We start from the raw sequence: 18,431 nt of genomic DNA, 5'->3' as shown, positions 1-18,431 counted from the left end.
GGTTACATTATAATTGGTTATATTTGTATGGGGTCCTGCTGGGCATGAATGCCCCCCTCACTGTCCCCTCCCCCCTGGCTCATCACAGTGCTTCAAATGCATCTCAACTTACTTTAAAGCGCCTAGGTAGTGGGAGGTCTGGCCCCTACGCTATTTCTACAGTACCACATTCTGGTCTATTTCTGTGCTCCTACTCCCCAGTTTCTACATCTGTACATGGCTTATTCCTTTTTACTGGCACCCACCTACTGCACGCTCCCCCCACGCGCATACTCCTCAAGTGAACACGTCTTGTAAATGCATACCCCCTCACCCGCCAGGTCCACCCAAACCTCTGTGTAATTTTCTGGATCAGGGGTGGGGAAATGATCATGTGATATAGATGATCAACTTCATCTCCATATGGGATAGGGAACATTTCATTCTTCGGGCCACCCTCACTGTCCTCCCTCCCTCCTGGCTCATCACAGTGCTTCAAAGACATCTTTCTTTAAAGTGCCTAAAATGGGGACTGCCCCCTCCCCAACACAGATTCCAACACAATTCAATGTAACTGGATAGAGTGTTCTTCTATAGAGAATTCATTGAGCTAACTTTTTAGTTCAATATGGACAGGGTCTACCCAGTTTTGACCCCCTCCCCCTTCACCCACTAAGGGAAAGGTATTAAGGCAGGTATCTCCCCACAGACTGGATAGCTTTGGGATATATCTACTTACATGGGAGATCTCTGTTCTTAGCTATGGAGGCCCGCCAGATACTAGCACCCTCTTTCAGGTAGGAAGCTCACACCTCAAGCCTCTATCCACCAGCCAGGTCTCTCCAGCCACAGGCCTCTCTCAGATAGGGCTCCCAGATTTCCAAGCAAAGTCCCTGGGTCTCCGTTTCTCCCTCCTTCTAGGTAGGCCTGGGTTTAGCTTTGTTCTCCTGGCAAGGTGGTGCCCCAGTGGATTAGACAGCACTTTTGGTCTCTGTCTGTAGTGGTTTTATTGCAATCCCCCTCTTAGATTGGAACTTGCCAAGATATAGTGCTGATGACACTCCATTTTTATCAGACTGCCCATGCAGCGGATTGGCCAGCTCTCTCCCTCTCCCTCCCGCCAATATGCCCACGGCCTGCTGATAGGACAAGGAGTTCGGGGTGTGAATGATGGAGGCTGAGGGAGCAGAAAGATTCATCGTTCCAAAATGACAAGTGGCTTTAACTTCTTCAGTGACCCTAAAATCTAACAACATGGCAGCTACCCTAATCTTATTTTTGAGTTCTATATTTCATAGTGCGTCAGAAAACACTAATCATATCTCGGCATGCCCTTCCTGAGAGGAGCTACCGTTTTTATCAATTAACTCCTGAGCAGAAATAGTCAAAAATCTGCCCCTTCCTGATTCAAACCTTACTTCCATAATTTATCATCCCACCAATTTTCTATTCCCTCTGAATTATGGGAAGGCCAGAATCCTAATTTTCTTCATGCCTTAAGTTGTAACCATCACACAACATTTGTTTTTACATGGTACCGACAGGATTGTGTATCCCCTTGAAAATGAGACCGGGATTCACTCACTGGGACGTACAATGCCCTTTTTATTCAAGAAAATGTATTCAATGATGGTCCCATCTGTCCCTCAGTTTCTTATCAGCCCCCACCAATTCTTAGGCTGCATTTCTCCATCCTCACCTGACCCGAACATCTGCTTATCAGCAATCTGTTACATACACAATGTTTGATCATCCATTAGCGGCTCTGACGCCATTTCGTGAGGTCGAATTAGCCCTGAAAAGGTCATTTCCGTTGGCCACTAATGCTCAGTTAATGGAGAGACCTGACCTTACAGGTCATTCCTGATGGCTGTGTTATCTGCAAATCCCACAATATTGATCTACTGCTCTGTATATTCTTTGTATTTATAACTGAAACCCAGACCTCCATCTCCTTCTCCTGGAGGTCCTCACCCAAAGGTCTTGAGTTCAAATTTTCAAAGGCACAGACCTTTCAGTTCAGTGGGGAAACACCGGCTGCATCCATAGTTCAGAAAATACAGCTTTAAATCAACAAGATGCGCATACATGTAACATGTTAGCATTATTTCTGGGCATGTGGTTTAAAATGCAATCTTTCTTTTCTACTATGTTAGAACAGAGTTAGATTCATTATTTATCTTATGCGCAGAGATAGGCTGCAGTTAACATAGGAAAGCAGTGTTCACTTCCAGAAAAATGAAATAGGCCTTTCTCTTTACAGTCTGTCATTTCATCTGATGAAAATGAAGTCTCTTTATTCCTCATAAATGCAATCTGTCCCTTGACTTTATTTCTAAAATGTCAGTCCTCATTTCTCCTTTTTTCTTCCAAATGTGCAGTTTTTCAAATGTATCATTTCTTTCCACGTGCACTGCTCCAGTTTTACATCTGTCAAGGTGCCTTTTCCCAGTTTACACAAAGCCAGCCTCTGCATCCACCCATGTTACTTGCCATTCATTGGGCATACCATCAGTTTTAGGCTCTCAGGTAGATTCCCCTTCACTTGCGCACCTGTTCATTTTAGTGGCGTTGAACAGGCCGATATCTTTCCATTTTACTAGGCCTTATGTCGAAAATCACTGTTTTGTACTGACTTTTTATATTTCAATGGAACTTCACATTCGCCAGCTTCACTCTCCATACAGGGGCCTCGCATGGCCTTTCCATCTCTCTCACTCTGGGGATGTCTTTTCACCCCACAAGTGTCTTGAGATGGAAAGGTCCCAAGATGGGAAGTTCGGTCTTGATATGACAAACAAAGTGAGGGGCAGGTGGGGGCTCTTTCTTGACTGAGCGGATAGAAACTAGAGGTGGGCTTAACAACCCTTTAGGTATATGTGGGTGTGCATTGGATTCTGGCATGTTGAATGGGGCATGTGTGCAACTTGTATGATCCATTGCCCTTCGTAACCAAAGAGATGAGGGCTCAATGATTATGGAATTGAGGATGCCCAGGAGTCTGGGATGAGGTAGCAATGGCTGTGCTGGAGTAAAATGAGCCCTGCAGGAACCAATCAGCATTGCCAGAGGTGCTGAGGCCATTTGCACCATAAGGAAAATGTATAAATCCCTTGCTTTTTGTGAAGCTCAGACCTGCGGCTCTTTTAAAAAGAAGACAGTGCTTTAAATCCAGGACAGCTTTGCCGGAGAAAGGCAGGGAGGGCCCAGTGGCCATGGAGGAGACCACAAGCCGTAGACACTCAGTTGGACTGCTGCAGGTCATAGTGGTAGACTGTACGTCTGGCAGCATTGAAACATTCGATGGCTTGTTTGTTTGTTTGTTTTTATTGTTTGTAGTGCGCACCTAACCCAGGGTAGCAGGGCGCAGATTCAACAAGAGGATTGTAAAGCTTAGGTTACGGAGAACGCAATAGATGGAGTCCAACTGAAGTTACATTGCTGGAAACATCAAAAACATTGAAAACCGATACAGCAAGTTAGAATTACAAGGAAATATATGTAGTTTACAGGTTATATAATATGTCTAAGCATAGAGGATCGGTGGATATACACAGTTTATACTCAATTTACAGTATTTATGGTATAGCGCAGCAAGAAAGTACATTAAGTGTCACGTTCCTTGATCCAGAGGATGGTATTGGATCTGAATTATGGGTAAGTAAGGTCTTCCCTGAGGGGAGATGGTAGGGAGTTCCAAAATCGTGCTGCTTTAACAGGAAAGCTGTTCCCTCCAGACATAGTACGTTTGAATCTTGGCACTAGAAGGCTGTTAGAGTTGTCCTTTCTGCAGGGGCAGCAGGATACCGGTCTAGTGAATCACGTTATCGGGTATCGCGGGGCAGCTTGGTGGAGGCATTTGTGAGTCAGAGAGACAGTATTAAGGAAAATGTTGTCTTTGGTTGAAAGCCAATTGACAGATCTTCTAGTCTCTGAGATGTGGGCTTTCTTCGGGAGGCTTAGTGCTGCTCTTAAAGCATTATTTTGTAAAATTTGAATTTTGTTTGTGATGTATTTATTGCTGCCTACATAGAGAGCATTACATTAGTCGAACTTGGACAGGATCAACGCTCTGGCTGAGGTGATACAGTTAATGGGTGAAAGGAACGGTTTAGCTGCTCTGATAAGTTTACATGTATAAGATGTGGTGGATGCCGTAGCATTTACTTGTTTTTTGAAGTTAAGTGTGGAGTCTAAATAGAAGCCGAGGGTTTTAACCTCCTTGGCTACGGTGATGTTGTTATTGTCAATTACAAAAGAAGAGTAGTTTTGGCCTAGTTTATTAAGGTTGGGTGTGGTACCTAGGATGAGGAGTTCTGTTTCGTCATCATTCAGGCATAGACTGTGTGGGGCCATCCATGCCTGGATGATGAGGTACACTCTATTTACAAAGGCCAAATCCTTCAGCATAGTTTGTGTAGGTGATACCCAGACCTTCTAGATCATCGAAAAGGGGCTTTGTGAAAATGTTGTACAGTGTAAGGGAGACACAAGAGCCCTGTGACACGCCACAGGTAATGGGCGTAGGGTCAGCAGCTGCTAGTGGGGAAAAGACTTGCATAGTATGGTTGTTGAGAAAAGATTGAATCCAGTCGGTTGCTTCTTGGGAAAAGTGGGCTGCCGACTGTAAGTTATTTCAGAGGATCTCATGGTCGACCAGATCGAATGCAGCTGAGAGATCAAGAGGTAGCAGTAATGCTGTTTTACCCTCGTCACTCAGCTCATCTATCTGTGCCTTAAGATCTATGAGCGTAGTCTCAGTTCCGTGCTGGGGTCTGAAGCCTGACTCCTAGAAGGTGGTAGTGTTCAAGGTAGTGTTGGATTTGGTGGTACACTATTTTATCAAGGATTTTGAGTAGGATAGGACGGTAATTGGTGGGAGTGGAGGGATCTAGATTAGGTTTTGTAAGGAGTGGGAGGACCCAAGATTGTTTCAAATTTTTGGGTATGGTGCCTGACGTAAAGGATGCATTTATTAGTTTGGTAATAAACGGTGCAATTTTTATTTTTTTTATTTTATTACATTTGTTACTCGCCCAGACCACAGGTATCACGGCAGAAATTCAATAAATAGTGGCATTTTTATACAGTGTTACAGTTACCATCACACAGAACATATTTAAACTAAAATGCACATAAATCATGTGATCACATTTCTTATACTGAATTCCAATCGGTCAAAAGCAGGTCTTATTTTGTTTGAACAGTAATTGCAGATCTAGAGGCGACCCCTGGTGGAACATGAGGGCCATGGGGTTAAGTTAGTTGTTTAGATTCAAAGGGGGCGGTAAGCCAATAGCATTCTGTTAGGTTACTATTTGTTAAATAACCAGGTTTTCAGTGCTTTTTTGAATCTTAGTAGGGAGTCCTCATTTTTGATACTAAGGGGTAGTGCGTTCCAGTGCGGAGGGGCTAGGACTTTGAAACTACTTCCTCCTGCTCTACTGTATTTGTATTGAGGAACTTCCAAGAGGGCCAGTTTATTAGATCTCAGTGTCCTACAGGGGATTTTCTTTTTGATGATGTTGTTGCGGTAGCTAGGTGCTTTGTTGGTGATGCATTTATGGACGGTGCTGAGTGTTTTGAAGATGATTTGTGCTTTAATTGGCAGCCAGTGGTTTTCTCTCCTGATGCTAGATATATGTTCTGACTTCTTTATACCTAGAGCCGCTCTGTAATAGTGGGATTTTATTTAAGTTGGTTCTGGAGGTTCCTAGGAAGAGGATGTTACACTAATCCAGTTTTGTTAAGATCAGCGCTCTGGCCAGAGTGATTTGGGGGTGAGAAACTGGCGGCTGAGTGCAATAAGTTTTTCTGGGTAGGCTGTGGAAGAGGAGACGGCTGCTATTTTTTTGTGCATAGTGAGGTTGGCATCTATATATACACCAAGAGTTTTAACTTGTTTGAGTACTTGGATCTGTGTACCGTCAATGTTGATGTAAGAGTAGTTAGTGTGGAGGGTGCTTATTCTTTTTTGGGAGCCCACGATGAGGACCTGCGTGTTCTTATCGTTAAGGCAGAGACTGTTTAGGGCCATCCAATTTTGGATTATAGAATAAACTTTGTTGATAGTGTCAGTGTCCTGGGTGTAGTCACCTGTGATGGGGATGAGGATCTGGGTGTCATCTGCAAAGTTGGTGTAGATGACACCCATATCGTCAAGAGCCGAGAAAAGGAGTTTAGTATATGCATTATAAAGGGTGGGCGAGAGGCAGGATCCCTGGGGGACTCCTATGGGTACTACTATAGAGACTGCTGCGTAGTTACCGATGGCAACTCTGGATGTGCGGTCTGTTAAAAAAGATTTGATCCACTAAGTAGCGTTAGTAGAAAAATGTAAATCTTTTTTTAGGGTGTCACAAAGTTTGTCATGGTCTACCAGATTGAATGCTGCTGATAAGTCCAGTAGCAGAAAGGTGGCTAGTTTGCTGAGTCTCTGATAGAATCCAATTGGATTTTTAAATCCAAGAGGGCAGTCTCCGTACTGTGGTTGGGCCTAAAACCAGATTGTCTGGCTCCTAGTAAATTGTTTTGTTCGAGATGGGTTTGTATTTGGTTGTAGGCTAATTTATCGATAATTTTAAGTAGGAAGGGGACAGTCGTTATGGGCCGGTAGTTCATGGGCACTAATGGATCTAATGTGGGTTTTTTTTAGTAGAGGAGTGACCCATGCCGCTTTAATGCTAGCTGGGACCTGATTGGTATGGAAGGAGGCGTTCACGAAATTGGTAATTATGGGTGTGAGAGTAGGGGCACATAATTTGATTAGGTGTGCTGGAAAATTGTCTCCTTTGCAGTTTGAGACTTTAAGTTTAGATATGGTATTAAGTACTACATCATGTGAGACTGGTGAGAAGTTGAAGAGCGGGGTGGTGTCTCCTATGTCCATGGATATTTGGTTAGACGTGGACGGCTTGTCGGAAAGGAGATTTCTTTTGGAGATGATTTTATTTTGTAGTAATTTGATTTTGGAAGCCAGCACATCTTGGATGGTGATGCACCATTCTTTACTTGGTTGGACTGGGTTGATTATGGGGATCGGGTTCTCCAACTCCTTGAGTATGGTGAACAGTTCTTTGCTGTCAGAGGATGCATTACTGATTCTGGTGTTGAAGGCATTTGCTTTCAGGGTAATGATGGCTGATTTATAGATTTTGTTTGCAGAGTTGAAAGCTTCCAGAGCTTCTAAGGTATGAGTTTTATTAAGCCGGTGTTCGAGCAGTCTTTTGATCCGTCTGAGGGCGACTAGTTCCTCGTTGAACCAGAAAGAGGATTTTTTATCCTTGCGTTTGGTTTTGTTAACACACGGTGCTAGGGTATCAATTGTACTGGTAAGACAATTGTGATAAATTTCAGCTAGGGCACAGGGGTTTTCAATATTGATCTTTTTATTATTGAGAGAGGTGGCTAATAAGGGGTTGAGATTTTCTGCTGTAAGTTTCCGGGTGTTTCTTATTACATAAGATTCCTCAACGATAGATTTAGGTAGGTCTGGTTCGTTGCACAAAATAGAAAAGTGTATATTGTGATGGTCTGACCAGGGTATCGGGTTAATGGAGTCTAAGGATACTGTGGGATTGAGTGGTAATATCCAGTCTAAGGTTCTCCCTTGTGTGTGGGTAGGGGCGTTCACTAGTTGTGTGAATGCATGTCTTTGAGTGTACTGTGTAATGCTTCTGCTTTGCGGTCTTGGGTGTCATTAAATCCTAAGTTCAAGTCCCCTAGGACTAGACATTTAGTGTTTAATTTAATAAGTGGCGTTAGCAATAGAGGTATATCTAAGTCTGGCTGAGATTTAGCATTAGGTGCTCTATAAATAGTTATTATGTTTATGGTGGTCTTATGGTTTGTAGCTAACTTGGCTAGCAGGACTTCGTAACCGTCTGGGTTCTCGATAGGGCAGGTTCTTATTTTAAGATGGGTTTTAGCAATAATAGCTACTCCCCCACCTACTGATTTTATTCTGTCTGTCCTTAGGATGGTGTAGTCTGGAGGAATGGCAATGGAGAGTGAGGGTCCGGATGCTTGGTGGAGCCAGGCTTCCGTCACTATAAGTAGGTCAAGTTGTTGTTCGGCGATATAGTCATGTATTTCTGTGGCGTGAGCAGGTATGGACCTTGCATTAATGAGTGCTGCTTTGAGATGTATAGGAGGGGATGGTTCTTGTGGTGGTGTGGTGATTCTTTGGGGCATTTAATGTGGGTCACTAGTGGAGGTGAGTTTCCTATGATGGTAAAGGAAGAGGAGGCACTTATGCTAGGATTGTTTAAGAAACGGGATCTTAGTCTTGGGGTTCTTATGAGTCCTAGTAGTGGGATTTGTTTTGTTTGCTTGACTTTAAGGCAGTGTCGGATCGGAGAGCATAACGTGGGGCCGGTCCGAGATCTAAGCCTGGAGCATCTACGTGAGCTGAAGACCGGAGTAGTCATTTTAGGTGGTTTATTAGTAGTAGTTAAATAGGGTGAGCTGGTTCTTTGTGGCTTTTGGATCCGTATGTGGTCTGTAGGACCATTAATCAGGTGGCGATCTTGGGGAAATGTATTGGTCAGGGGCATGAAAGGTTTGGGCAGGGGCTGGGGTGGTGGCGGGGCATGCTACTCTGGAGAGTCCATTACTATGGATAGTAAAGTGGGAGCCTGTGCAGGGTGTATCATACATACAATACAAAATGAATGGGTCTGGGCGAGTAACAGTACAGGAGGCTGCTGCAACGTGAATAGGGTCTAGAAATGCCAAGCTAGGCGGTGCCAGAAGCATTTACTCAACACATTACCAGTGAGCTATGGTACTAGAGCAGTTATGTGCTGGAAAGTAATAGCAAAGGCCGGGCTTATTAATGACAATCCGAGCAGTCTAGAGCGACTGTGCACCTATGTACTGGGCAAGGCAATAGTAAAACTGACTATACACATCAGAGTAGTCAGATGCAGTTGAGCACATATATACTCGAGTTAGTTACAGTAGCATGGCTTGCTCAAGACCTTACAGGCATGCTAAGTACTGCTGTGTAAAAAGCAATTGCATGATTTAGCAATAACATTGAAGAGACAATTTCTGCAAGAGCAAGTTCACAAGCTGCATCTTTTATCAATTGTGCAGGGCACAGGTCCCCATGGCAATTCGAGGGTTTGAGAGTAAGAATGACTTTTTCAACCTCTTTGGTGGATACTTTACGGAAGTTAAAGTGGGGAATAGGCACAGGAGGAGGCGTCAGGATGGATTGTGACATTGAGGAGCTAGTGTTGCTGGATTTGGAGGTGGAGAGAAGGGAGTCTTTTTTTATTACTAATCTTGGTTTGCAGGGAGGTAATTTTATTAGCTAGAGCATTTTGTATACCTGTGCACCAAGTTCTATCCTTGAGGCAAGTGTCAGGCGTCTGAACAGGGGATTCTACCTCTTTCAGAATTACAAAAAGCTCTTTGGTGTTAGATTTGGCTTGAGAAATTTGCAGGTTATATAGGAGGTTTGTTTAGCAAGGATGATTTCTTTTTTATACTGATAAGCTAGTTTGCTCAGGTTTTTCTTATTATTTTCTGAAGGATCTGAAGGATCTGAAGGATCTGACCTCCAGATTTTTTCACAACGTCGTTTCTCCTGTCTGATAGCCTTAAGGTGGGGAGAGAACCAGGTATTCACATGTTTGCGAGGTTTACTCTTTCTCATCTTCAGTGGTGCTATGTCATCAAGGGATGATAGCATTACTTTATTATACAAGTCTACCATAGTAGAAGGAACTGTGTGGTCCAGAATGGCGTTAAGAGTAGGTAGGATCAAAGGGATAAGGTTTTCAGGAGTAATGTTTCTTTTGTTTCTGGTCGGGACAGCTGGAGCTATGCTGTCAGGTTGGGTTACTAGACAATTCATCAAAAAAATTGGTCGACTGGACAAATGATCGAACCAATTTCGTCGAAAACCAAATGGTCGAATGTTTGTATTTTTTTATTTTTACCCTTTTTTTGGGGGGGGGTCCCCCCATCCCCCTTTTTTACTAAATAACCCTTTTTTTCCCTAAACTACAACCTTAAAAATAAATATATAAATTTTAAAAAAAAATCGACCATTTGGTTTTCGACGAAATTACGTCGACCAAATGTCCTGTCGACCAATTTTTGTCGATGAAATGTCCGGACACCGTCAGGTTGCAATGGTAATACGGCCTCTAAGGATAATGTGATCAAGTAGTGATCAGACCAAGGCTGTGGCATTATAGATGAGACCATAATTGGGCAATTATGCACAGCTAACCAATCAAGGGTTCTACCTTTGATGTGCGTGGGATCTGTGATCTTCTGGGTAAAGCCTAATTCCTCTAAGGTGTTATTAATTAGAGTGGCATTAGCATCTAAACGGTCGCTGAGACCAAGGTTAAAGTCTCCTAATAAGATGCTTTGGGAGGAGTACTTGAGATTATTTGATAGGATGTTTGTTAGGTCCTCTTCAAAAGATCCTAGAGGGCCGGGAGGTCAGTATATGAGGTGAATAAATGCAGACTGCATATTAGATAAGGTTAAGGGATTCACATGAGCCTGTGTTGTGGGGTGGAGAAAGTTTCAATGTTAGATTAGTTTTGGCTATTATTGCAAGACCTCCACCTCGAGAGGTGGTACGATGAAGTCTTAGTAGGGTTTAATCATCTTGTAAGGCTAGCATAAATGCTGGACCAGCTGATGGGTGGAGCCAGGATTCGGTCACAGCTAGGAAGTCTAAATCTTCATTATGTAGTAAGTCGGCTATATCTATTGCGTGGGCTACCATAAAGTGGGCGTTTACAAGTGCACCCTTTGTCCCAGACTGTACTGGTTTAAAAAATGATGGCTGAATTTTATGATTGCCTTTTGGGGCGAGGATAGGCTCTCGGAAGAGTCTGCTGTTAAGTTGAAGAGGGTGCTGGGAGTGCCTAGTGTTGTGTGGACTAATAGTAGCATTACTTTGCGCTGATTTGGTTAAAGGGTCATAGAGCCTTGGGAGTCAGGCACGTAATTTGAGGTTCCTCTGTAGTACAGTGCAGGGTATAGTAATCATGTTGACCTGTTTAAGGAAGTTATGCGCCGGCACGAATGGGAGTGAATTTAGTAGCAATGGAAGATATTGTAGACTGATAATATATAGAAGTGTTCTGAGTAGAACAGTGTAAAGCAGTGGGAGATACATTGTGTATGTGGAGCTAGTTAGGAATTATGCAGTGTGTGGCTGCCGGCAATTAGCATACGTGGCAGCGTGGATCTAGCAGTTCTGACACAATAGGGTGCATAGACACCTGGTGCTATACAGTGGGAGCTAAGCAAATACCACACATGCTAAGATAGTACAGTCTAGGGCAATTAGCATACATGGCAGCGTGGATCTAGCAGTTCTGACACAATGGGGTGCATAGAAACCTAGTGCTATACAGTGGGAGCTAAAGAAATACCACACATGGTAAAATAATGTAAGGTGCAAGCTTGCATACAGGTAAGGTATGTCTCGCAAATATAACACAGAGCATATGCAGGAGACCTAATGCTTTACAAGGATCAGTGCACATATATAGTACGCAAGTTGGCACAGGCTAGTATGCTAGATGGCACATGGAGGATAGTCATACACAGGCAGAGTTTACTTGTTTGCGGCCAGAAAGTCATAGTGTAGCCTTCAACATGCTAAAAGTCAGTAGGCAGATATAGCGGTAGCAGAGTACTCGGGCGGCAGACTTGCAGGGCATGTAATGCTATGGATAGTAGGTCTATTTAGGATGTTGTAGCAATATATAAATATGTGGCAAGTCTGAACAGGAGGTCGGGCGAAAGTTACCTTAATTGAAGGTTGGTGAGTCGGGATGCCAGTGTAGCGTGAGCGACCTCCAGTGTACCACACTGATACGCCTGGTCACGCTCGGTCAGAGGCTGGCCTTCTCTCTAGGCCTTAGCTCATTGGCCGGCTCTCGCCTGTTGGTGATTGGTGGCAAGGTAAGTTGAAGGAAAGGGCCAATCCGGTCACACCACCAGCTGGTATGAGGTCAGGCAGACAATGCAGACAAAGTCAGGTGCGGGAGGCACAAAGCGCGGCGGACATCTTAGAAGACACAGATCAGCCGGCTTTCATGCATTTTTATTAGCACACGGACGCTATGCTCACAAATACTGCAGATAGAGAGTGGGCGGCTGGCAGGATGAGGCAGGCAGGGTGCTTGGGCATAAAAATGAATTTTGAAAGCTTTGGGAACAATGCCACTCGATGTGAAGGAGAGGCGCTGAGGCAGCTGGTAATATGCCTGGAGCTTACCTCTGCATCACGGCATCCTGGGGGCAGTGAGTACTACTCCTATGTCTTGCATCAAGGCGGATGAGCACCCTGCTCGTACGGTGGATCGACTGGGACTCAGCTGGCCCTTGCACTCACACTCACACTCACAGGCAGCTCACAGAGTCCATGCCCATGGGCAGAGGCCCACCAAGAAATCTGTAGAGTTGCATGCAGGCCAGTCCACCATTGGGGAGGGCACAGTGGCCGAGGAGGAGATCACAAACCATAGAGACTCAGTTGGACTGCCGTAGGTCATAGTCTTAGGCTTTAGGTCCGGCGGCATTGAAGCATTGTATGGCTGGCTCTAGATGCTGCTAGGAAAGGGTATCACACTCCCAGGCAGCTCACAGAGCCTGGTCCTTTGGGCAGAGGCCCACTGGGAAATCTGCAGAGTTGCCTACAGCAGAGTTGCCTACAGCACAGTCCAGTACTGTGGAGGGCCCAGTGGCCATGGAGGAGACCACAAGCCATAGAGACTCAGTTGGACTGCCGCAGGTCATATTGTTAGGCTGTAGGTCCGGCAGCATTGAAACATTTGATGACTGGCTCTGGCAGTCACACTCATAGGCAGCTCACAGAGCCCAGGCCCTGTGCAGAAACCCACCGGGAAGTCTCCAGAGTTGCCTACAGGCTAGTCCACCACTGGAGAGGTCCCAGTGGCCATGGAGAAGACCACAAGCCATAAAGACCCTGTTGGACTGCCGCAGGTCATAGTGTTAGGCTGTAGGTCCGGCAGCATTGAAACCATCAATGGCTGGATCTGGCTGCTGCTAGGCAAGGCTTTCACACTCCCAGTCAGTTCACAGAGCCCAGGCCCACTGGCAGAGGCCCACTGGGACATCTCCAAAGTTGCCTATAGGCCAGTCCAACAATGGGGAGAGCCCAGTGGCCGAGGAGTAGACCACAAGTCATTGAGACTCTGTTGGACTGCCGCAGGTCATAGTGTTACGCCGTAGATCCGGCAGCATTGAAGCAATCTATGACTGGCTCTGGCACTCACACTCACAGGCATCTCACAGAGCCAGGCCCATGGGCAGAGGCCCACCAGGAAATCATACCATGTCCGGCCTGGGCAGTCTCTGGGACAAGTCTTTGGATAATGACAACATAGCTGATTTTATCTCCTCAATAGTATACTCATATAATTTCCCAAAGCTGTGCAAGGTGTACCCAGGATAGATTATTCTAGATGTGAAGCAAAGCCCAAGTGCAACAGTGCACCCTGGGGGACAGTGGAGTCCTTTAATCTTAGACTTCAGGCAAATAGCAGCAGGTAGGGGCTTTCACGTTGTGCTTAATAGGAGTGGGAATCCCACAACCACTCAGTGCAATGCTGAAGTGGGAGAGGGGGCTCCCCTCTCTTGAACCCTGCTTCAAATGGATGAACCCTTATGTTTTGTCTGCAATGTTTCCAGGTTCTATAAGGAGATCTTACTTACCTTACAATGTACACGAGGTTAGAAAGAAATCCGAGCCACTGGAAAGAAGGTACTTTAGAGAATGAAGAAAGGCGGAGCAGCTCCCAGTGGGGCGCCGTCACCTGCACCTTGGGAGGTAAACCTTGCACCCCACTAGAGCTCGGCCACAGGCAGGAGAGCGGTGCAGGAGGCTCATAGTGACGGGTCTCTCGCCACTAAGACCCAACAGGCAATCTGTGTAAAGACCCCTCGACCAGTCACATAAGATCTTGAAGATGACCGGGAAGAGGTGTGGCATCCTGGGGTCTTCTGCCGGCCCATTGGACGTGCAATGCGGGTGTGTGACACTGAATGTGTGCGTCCGGCATTAGCCGCATTGTATTGATTTTTTATATTCTATGAATGTTTTTCTCCAAACCATATGTTACAACAAATGCAGAAGCAATCGATTGTTCATATTCTCACGCAGATAATATGATGTTCCTGTTCGAAAATGACATAATACCTACAATGATTTGTAAAATATGCTGTTTTACTAACACCTCCGACATGTGATCATTAACTTAGGGCTCTTATTCAGCCAATCAACTCCTGACATCGCACGAGTCACGCAGTTACACCTACGTGTAAAAAAAATAAACAATATTCAACCTCTCTGTAAAACCTGCAATATGTTAACCCAATACGGGTTTAAGTTTCAAAATATAAATGTGCTGTTGGTATTTAAGTCTGCTTAAACTGACATGAGTAGTGCTGTGTACAAATGATACAGAGGAAGACTGACCTGTTTCTGTTCCCTTTTAATTGCAGGTGGCGACCAGGAATCTGGTAAAGACTCACTTGCTGTTTACTTTTTTTTAATTTGCTCTTGGACTGGAAAGCAATGAGAGGCTGAAGGTTCTGATGAGGACATTCTCTTTAAGTCTATGATGAAGGGACGTCATTTCACTAAAATGCCAGGGGTTGCAGAAGCGACATCACATGACCCTTGACCCCCTCATGACATCACCGGAAGTGATGTAATTTGACCCCAACCAGAAGTGATATTGCGGGAAGCGATGGAACGCGACCTTTCACCTGTTGACAAAACAGAAAGTGGCATCAAATAGCATTTTACACTACAAAAAATATGGTTATGATATAACTATAATGTGATGTACATTTCATACAAGAATGGATCGCCATTTGTATCATTAAGATCAGTGTGTATAGGCCCATATTACCAAATGACTGTGTATGCAAGCAGACATCTATGACCAAATGATAATGATGTGTTATTATATAGCACTTACGCTTAAGCGCTTTATATAGAAAAAATATGCACCCAATATCACCCAACATGTGTCGGTACTCATTTATTGACCTCAGAAGGATGAAAGGCTGAGTTGAGGCGTTTGACAACAAACTAACTCAGTGACTCACCCCCTGAAGTGTGCCTGAAATAAACCTTTATTGAGTCTAGTAATTATTGAATAGAATTCCAGAAAGACACATTATTTGGTATTCCTATTCTTTCTTATTTAGGGTCAGTGCTGAAAGTGTTAGACTTGTGGCACTCCTGTTCTTATTTTTCTTCTTTTTTTAAGGGGCCTGAACAAGAAAGCCAGCCACTCCAGAGGTAAAGAGCCACAGGGTGCTGGCCACAGCCCAGGAGCTTGCTTTACAATAAAAAAAAAAAAAAGTTTTTTTTTGTTTCTTTTTTTTTTAGAGGTCACAACGGAGACCACAGAGGTCGCAAGGGAGACCACAGAGGTCGCAAGGGAGACCACAGAGGTGGCAGTTGCGACCTCTGGCGACCCCTAAATGACGTCCCTGTTATGATGTAGGAATTACATTGGAAACACTGCCTTAGTTACACACTATTTTACAGCTGTGTGTTACCTGCAGTCTGTTGACCCAGCTTATGTTTCAAACCCTAAATGAGCTGCTGGTATTTAAGTCTGCTTAAACCGAGATGAGTAGCATTGTGGAATAATACAGCGAAAGCCTCACCTGTTTCTGTTCCCTTTTAATTGCAGATCAGCTCCTGCCGTTACATGGTAAGTACTCACTTTAAATACCCTTGATGTTTAATGGATTTTGATTTGCTCTTGTACTGGAAACCAGTTTGAGGTTCCGATGTAGACATTATCTTCAAGGCTCTTGATTTTCACTCGCACACCTCTATAAAACCCAGTGCTTTTAGGAGCTTTTATTGGGTGTAAAATTCCCTTACACTAGGCTTTGGATCTGGCATTCTTTAACAAAGAAAAGCAGATGATACTTTATTTGAGAAGGTATGTCTCAGCCTCCCAAAGAGTCCCAGCCTTTACTGCACAACACCAGAGACTGATGAAGGGATGGGAAAGGTCTTTATGGCACGATAAGGGCCTGCTATGCACCACTGGGCATCTAATTTCTTTCACCTGCTTCTGTGGCTCTTATATCCCTGTGTTAATGGTGTTAATGGCGCACCTTGAGTTTCTGGTTATGCTCTTGACAGATGATTACTGCTTGTTCATTTAAATAACAACTCAATAATTGCCCCCCTACGTTTCAAGCTAAAATCCCCCTTCGCATTGGACTACATTCTCCCTCTCCTCATCCACCAGGATCAGTATTAATCCGGGGGTGATCCCTATAAGGCTCAGTGGGTACAAAGTCAAAGTGAAACCTACATCCAACCTGCCTAGTAGTGAGGCAGTGCCCCTGGGTTATTGCTGTTTTCTGCTAGATCTCAACACTGCCTTGAGCTGCCAGGTAGTAAAGCTATCCAGGCCTAACTCTCAGCTACACACCCTCGCTGAGCAGACAGGCCACACTAACCATCATGGGTTAAACATCAGGCTAAATAGTCTCCCTGCCACTGCACAGTGCCTTCCCCTGAGGCCTTGGATAAGCCTATCCCGGGTAAACTCTATTCGGACACCCTTAATTGTGCAAGGTCTATAAAACATGCGACTCATATCGCTTTACTACTTTGATATCAATATACTGGGCCCCACTGTAACGTGGCTCACTGATAGCTTTGCTGCTGCTATTCATAACATTGTCCCAATAAATTACAAACATCATGTAAGTAACCGGGGTGTGTGAAACAAGAAGGCAGTGTTGCCCTCCTCGTCTCTGAAAAGCTTGGAAATGTGATACAGACGTCCTGTCCTACAGGATCCTTGAAAGTTTATATATGGGATGAAGTACCCCCAATCGTATGTTATAAGGATGTTTCAAGTGGCCGAGGAGTTATGTGACCAAATAGAGGAATAAAGCCAAGGCCGGAGTGTCTTTATAAGGTCACGGAACACAGAGGTGACCTGCAATATGTTTTTTATGTATTGTAGGGGGACACTTTATTCCTTAGGATACATGGCCATACACATGGCATCATAACACGTTTTGAGGTGTGGTAAGAAGGTGGTGGTAATACCATTACCACCAATTGTTTGTGTGGTAACGGAATTACTACTGATTTTACCATATCGCAAAACTACGAGATTGGCCCTGAAGTGGAGGATTGGCCTCCAGTGTAATGCTTGAGGTAAAGCCTCCACATCAAGGGCAGATTTACTGTGATGGAATTACCGCTCGTGGTAAATCCCTAAACATTCCCATGGAGTCATCTGGCTATGAACATGGGAACTAACACCACTATTCCACCACTTGGAATCCTGTGATAAATCCACAGAGCCCAGGTGCTATAATGGTAAACGATTTTGGCAATAATTCTGCAGATTTACCGCTGAGTACCACCAAATTTGGACTGAGGCCCACTGGTACCCCTTTAATAAGTGTCCTTGCTTTATGTATTCTTAGAGATCTTCCAGGTGCTGACATATATACTCAAAATTCAACCTGTTTGGATAAGAAAAAACAATCTGCAGTTTCTAATGTGTAGTCGAAAAATAGTTTAAGCAGTTTAATCAAATGCATCTAAAATAAGAAATATCATGCAGATTCTGGCTCTCGTGTGTTAACCTCTAGCAGTAATGAAGTCAACATGAAGTATGACACAGACAAGAGACTTCAAGTTCAAACACATAATATATTTATTAACTTCAGTGTCAGGATGGTCTAAGGCCTAACTTGCCCTATGCTAAGGTGGGATTTCACTACCGGAACAAAACTAAAGAAATATGAGTCAAAATGTTAAATAGTCCATCTCTGTCCAAAACCTAATGTTGACCTCACAACTACGACAAACCAATGTGCAAGGATGTTAAAGTAAAAGTGTAGAGGGCTAGCAGTGTGTGTGTGTGTGTGTGGATGGGTATTCCGTCGAATGGAGAGTGTATGTAGTTTCTGGAATGGAAGGAGCTGATGCCAGTGAGAGATGGTTGGGGAGACCGAGGAGGATGGCTGAATACTAACGGGCCTATATAAGACTTTCCTGAATAAAGACTTGTAACAACAGGATCCTGAAGTCTGATGCCTCATACTTCACTAAGAAACAGCGTTAAAGTTCTGAGCTTCTTCCAGCACACATCTCTCTCTCAGCTCCCCTTCCCCAAGCTTAAGAATGTGTCATAAAAAAGAGAGTCTTAAGGTTACCTTTATCCAGTTCAAGGCAATATAGTTCAGAGCCAATCCTGGGGTTTCCCTTCCCCAAGTTTCAAATAATATAATACAAACAAAAGAGGTCTTGAGGCTCCGTTCCCAAGACAACACAAAAAGGTCACTCAGTATCAGGGTTCCCATCCCCAAGACTTCAAATAATAGAATCCAAACAAAAGAGGTCTTGAGACTCTGTTCTCAAGAACTGCAAAAATGTTGCT

At 44.3% G+C, this 18,431-nt stretch overlaps 1 long non-coding RNA gene across 6 annotated transcripts in view; it reads left to right on the top strand.

Annotated features, from left to right (window-relative positions):
* The window catches only part of LOC138565979 (uncharacterized), a 195,560-nt gene that overhangs the window by 79,566 nt on the left and 97,563 nt on the right, over window positions 1-18,431 (top strand). For all 6 annotated transcript variants that reach the window (XR_011301762.1, XR_011301753.1, XR_011301766.1 and 3 more), the window contains exons 4-5: window positions 14,491-14,508; window positions 15,699-15,719. This is a non-coding gene — a long non-coding RNA (uncharacterized lncRNA). The remainder of the gene's footprint in view (window positions 1-14,490; window positions 14,509-15,698; window positions 15,720-18,431) is intronic.

The sequence above is a fragment of the Ambystoma mexicanum genome, chromosome 1p, assembly GCF_040938575.1.
Source record: "Ambystoma mexicanum isolate Mex_15411 chromosome 1p, UKY_AmexF1_1, whole genome shotgun sequence".
Taxonomy (NCBI): Eukaryota; Metazoa; Chordata; class Amphibia; order Caudata; family Ambystomatidae; genus Ambystoma; species Ambystoma mexicanum.
The sequence above is the reverse complement of the archived record's forward strand: the minus strand, read 5'-3'. Positions and strand labels throughout refer to the sequence as shown.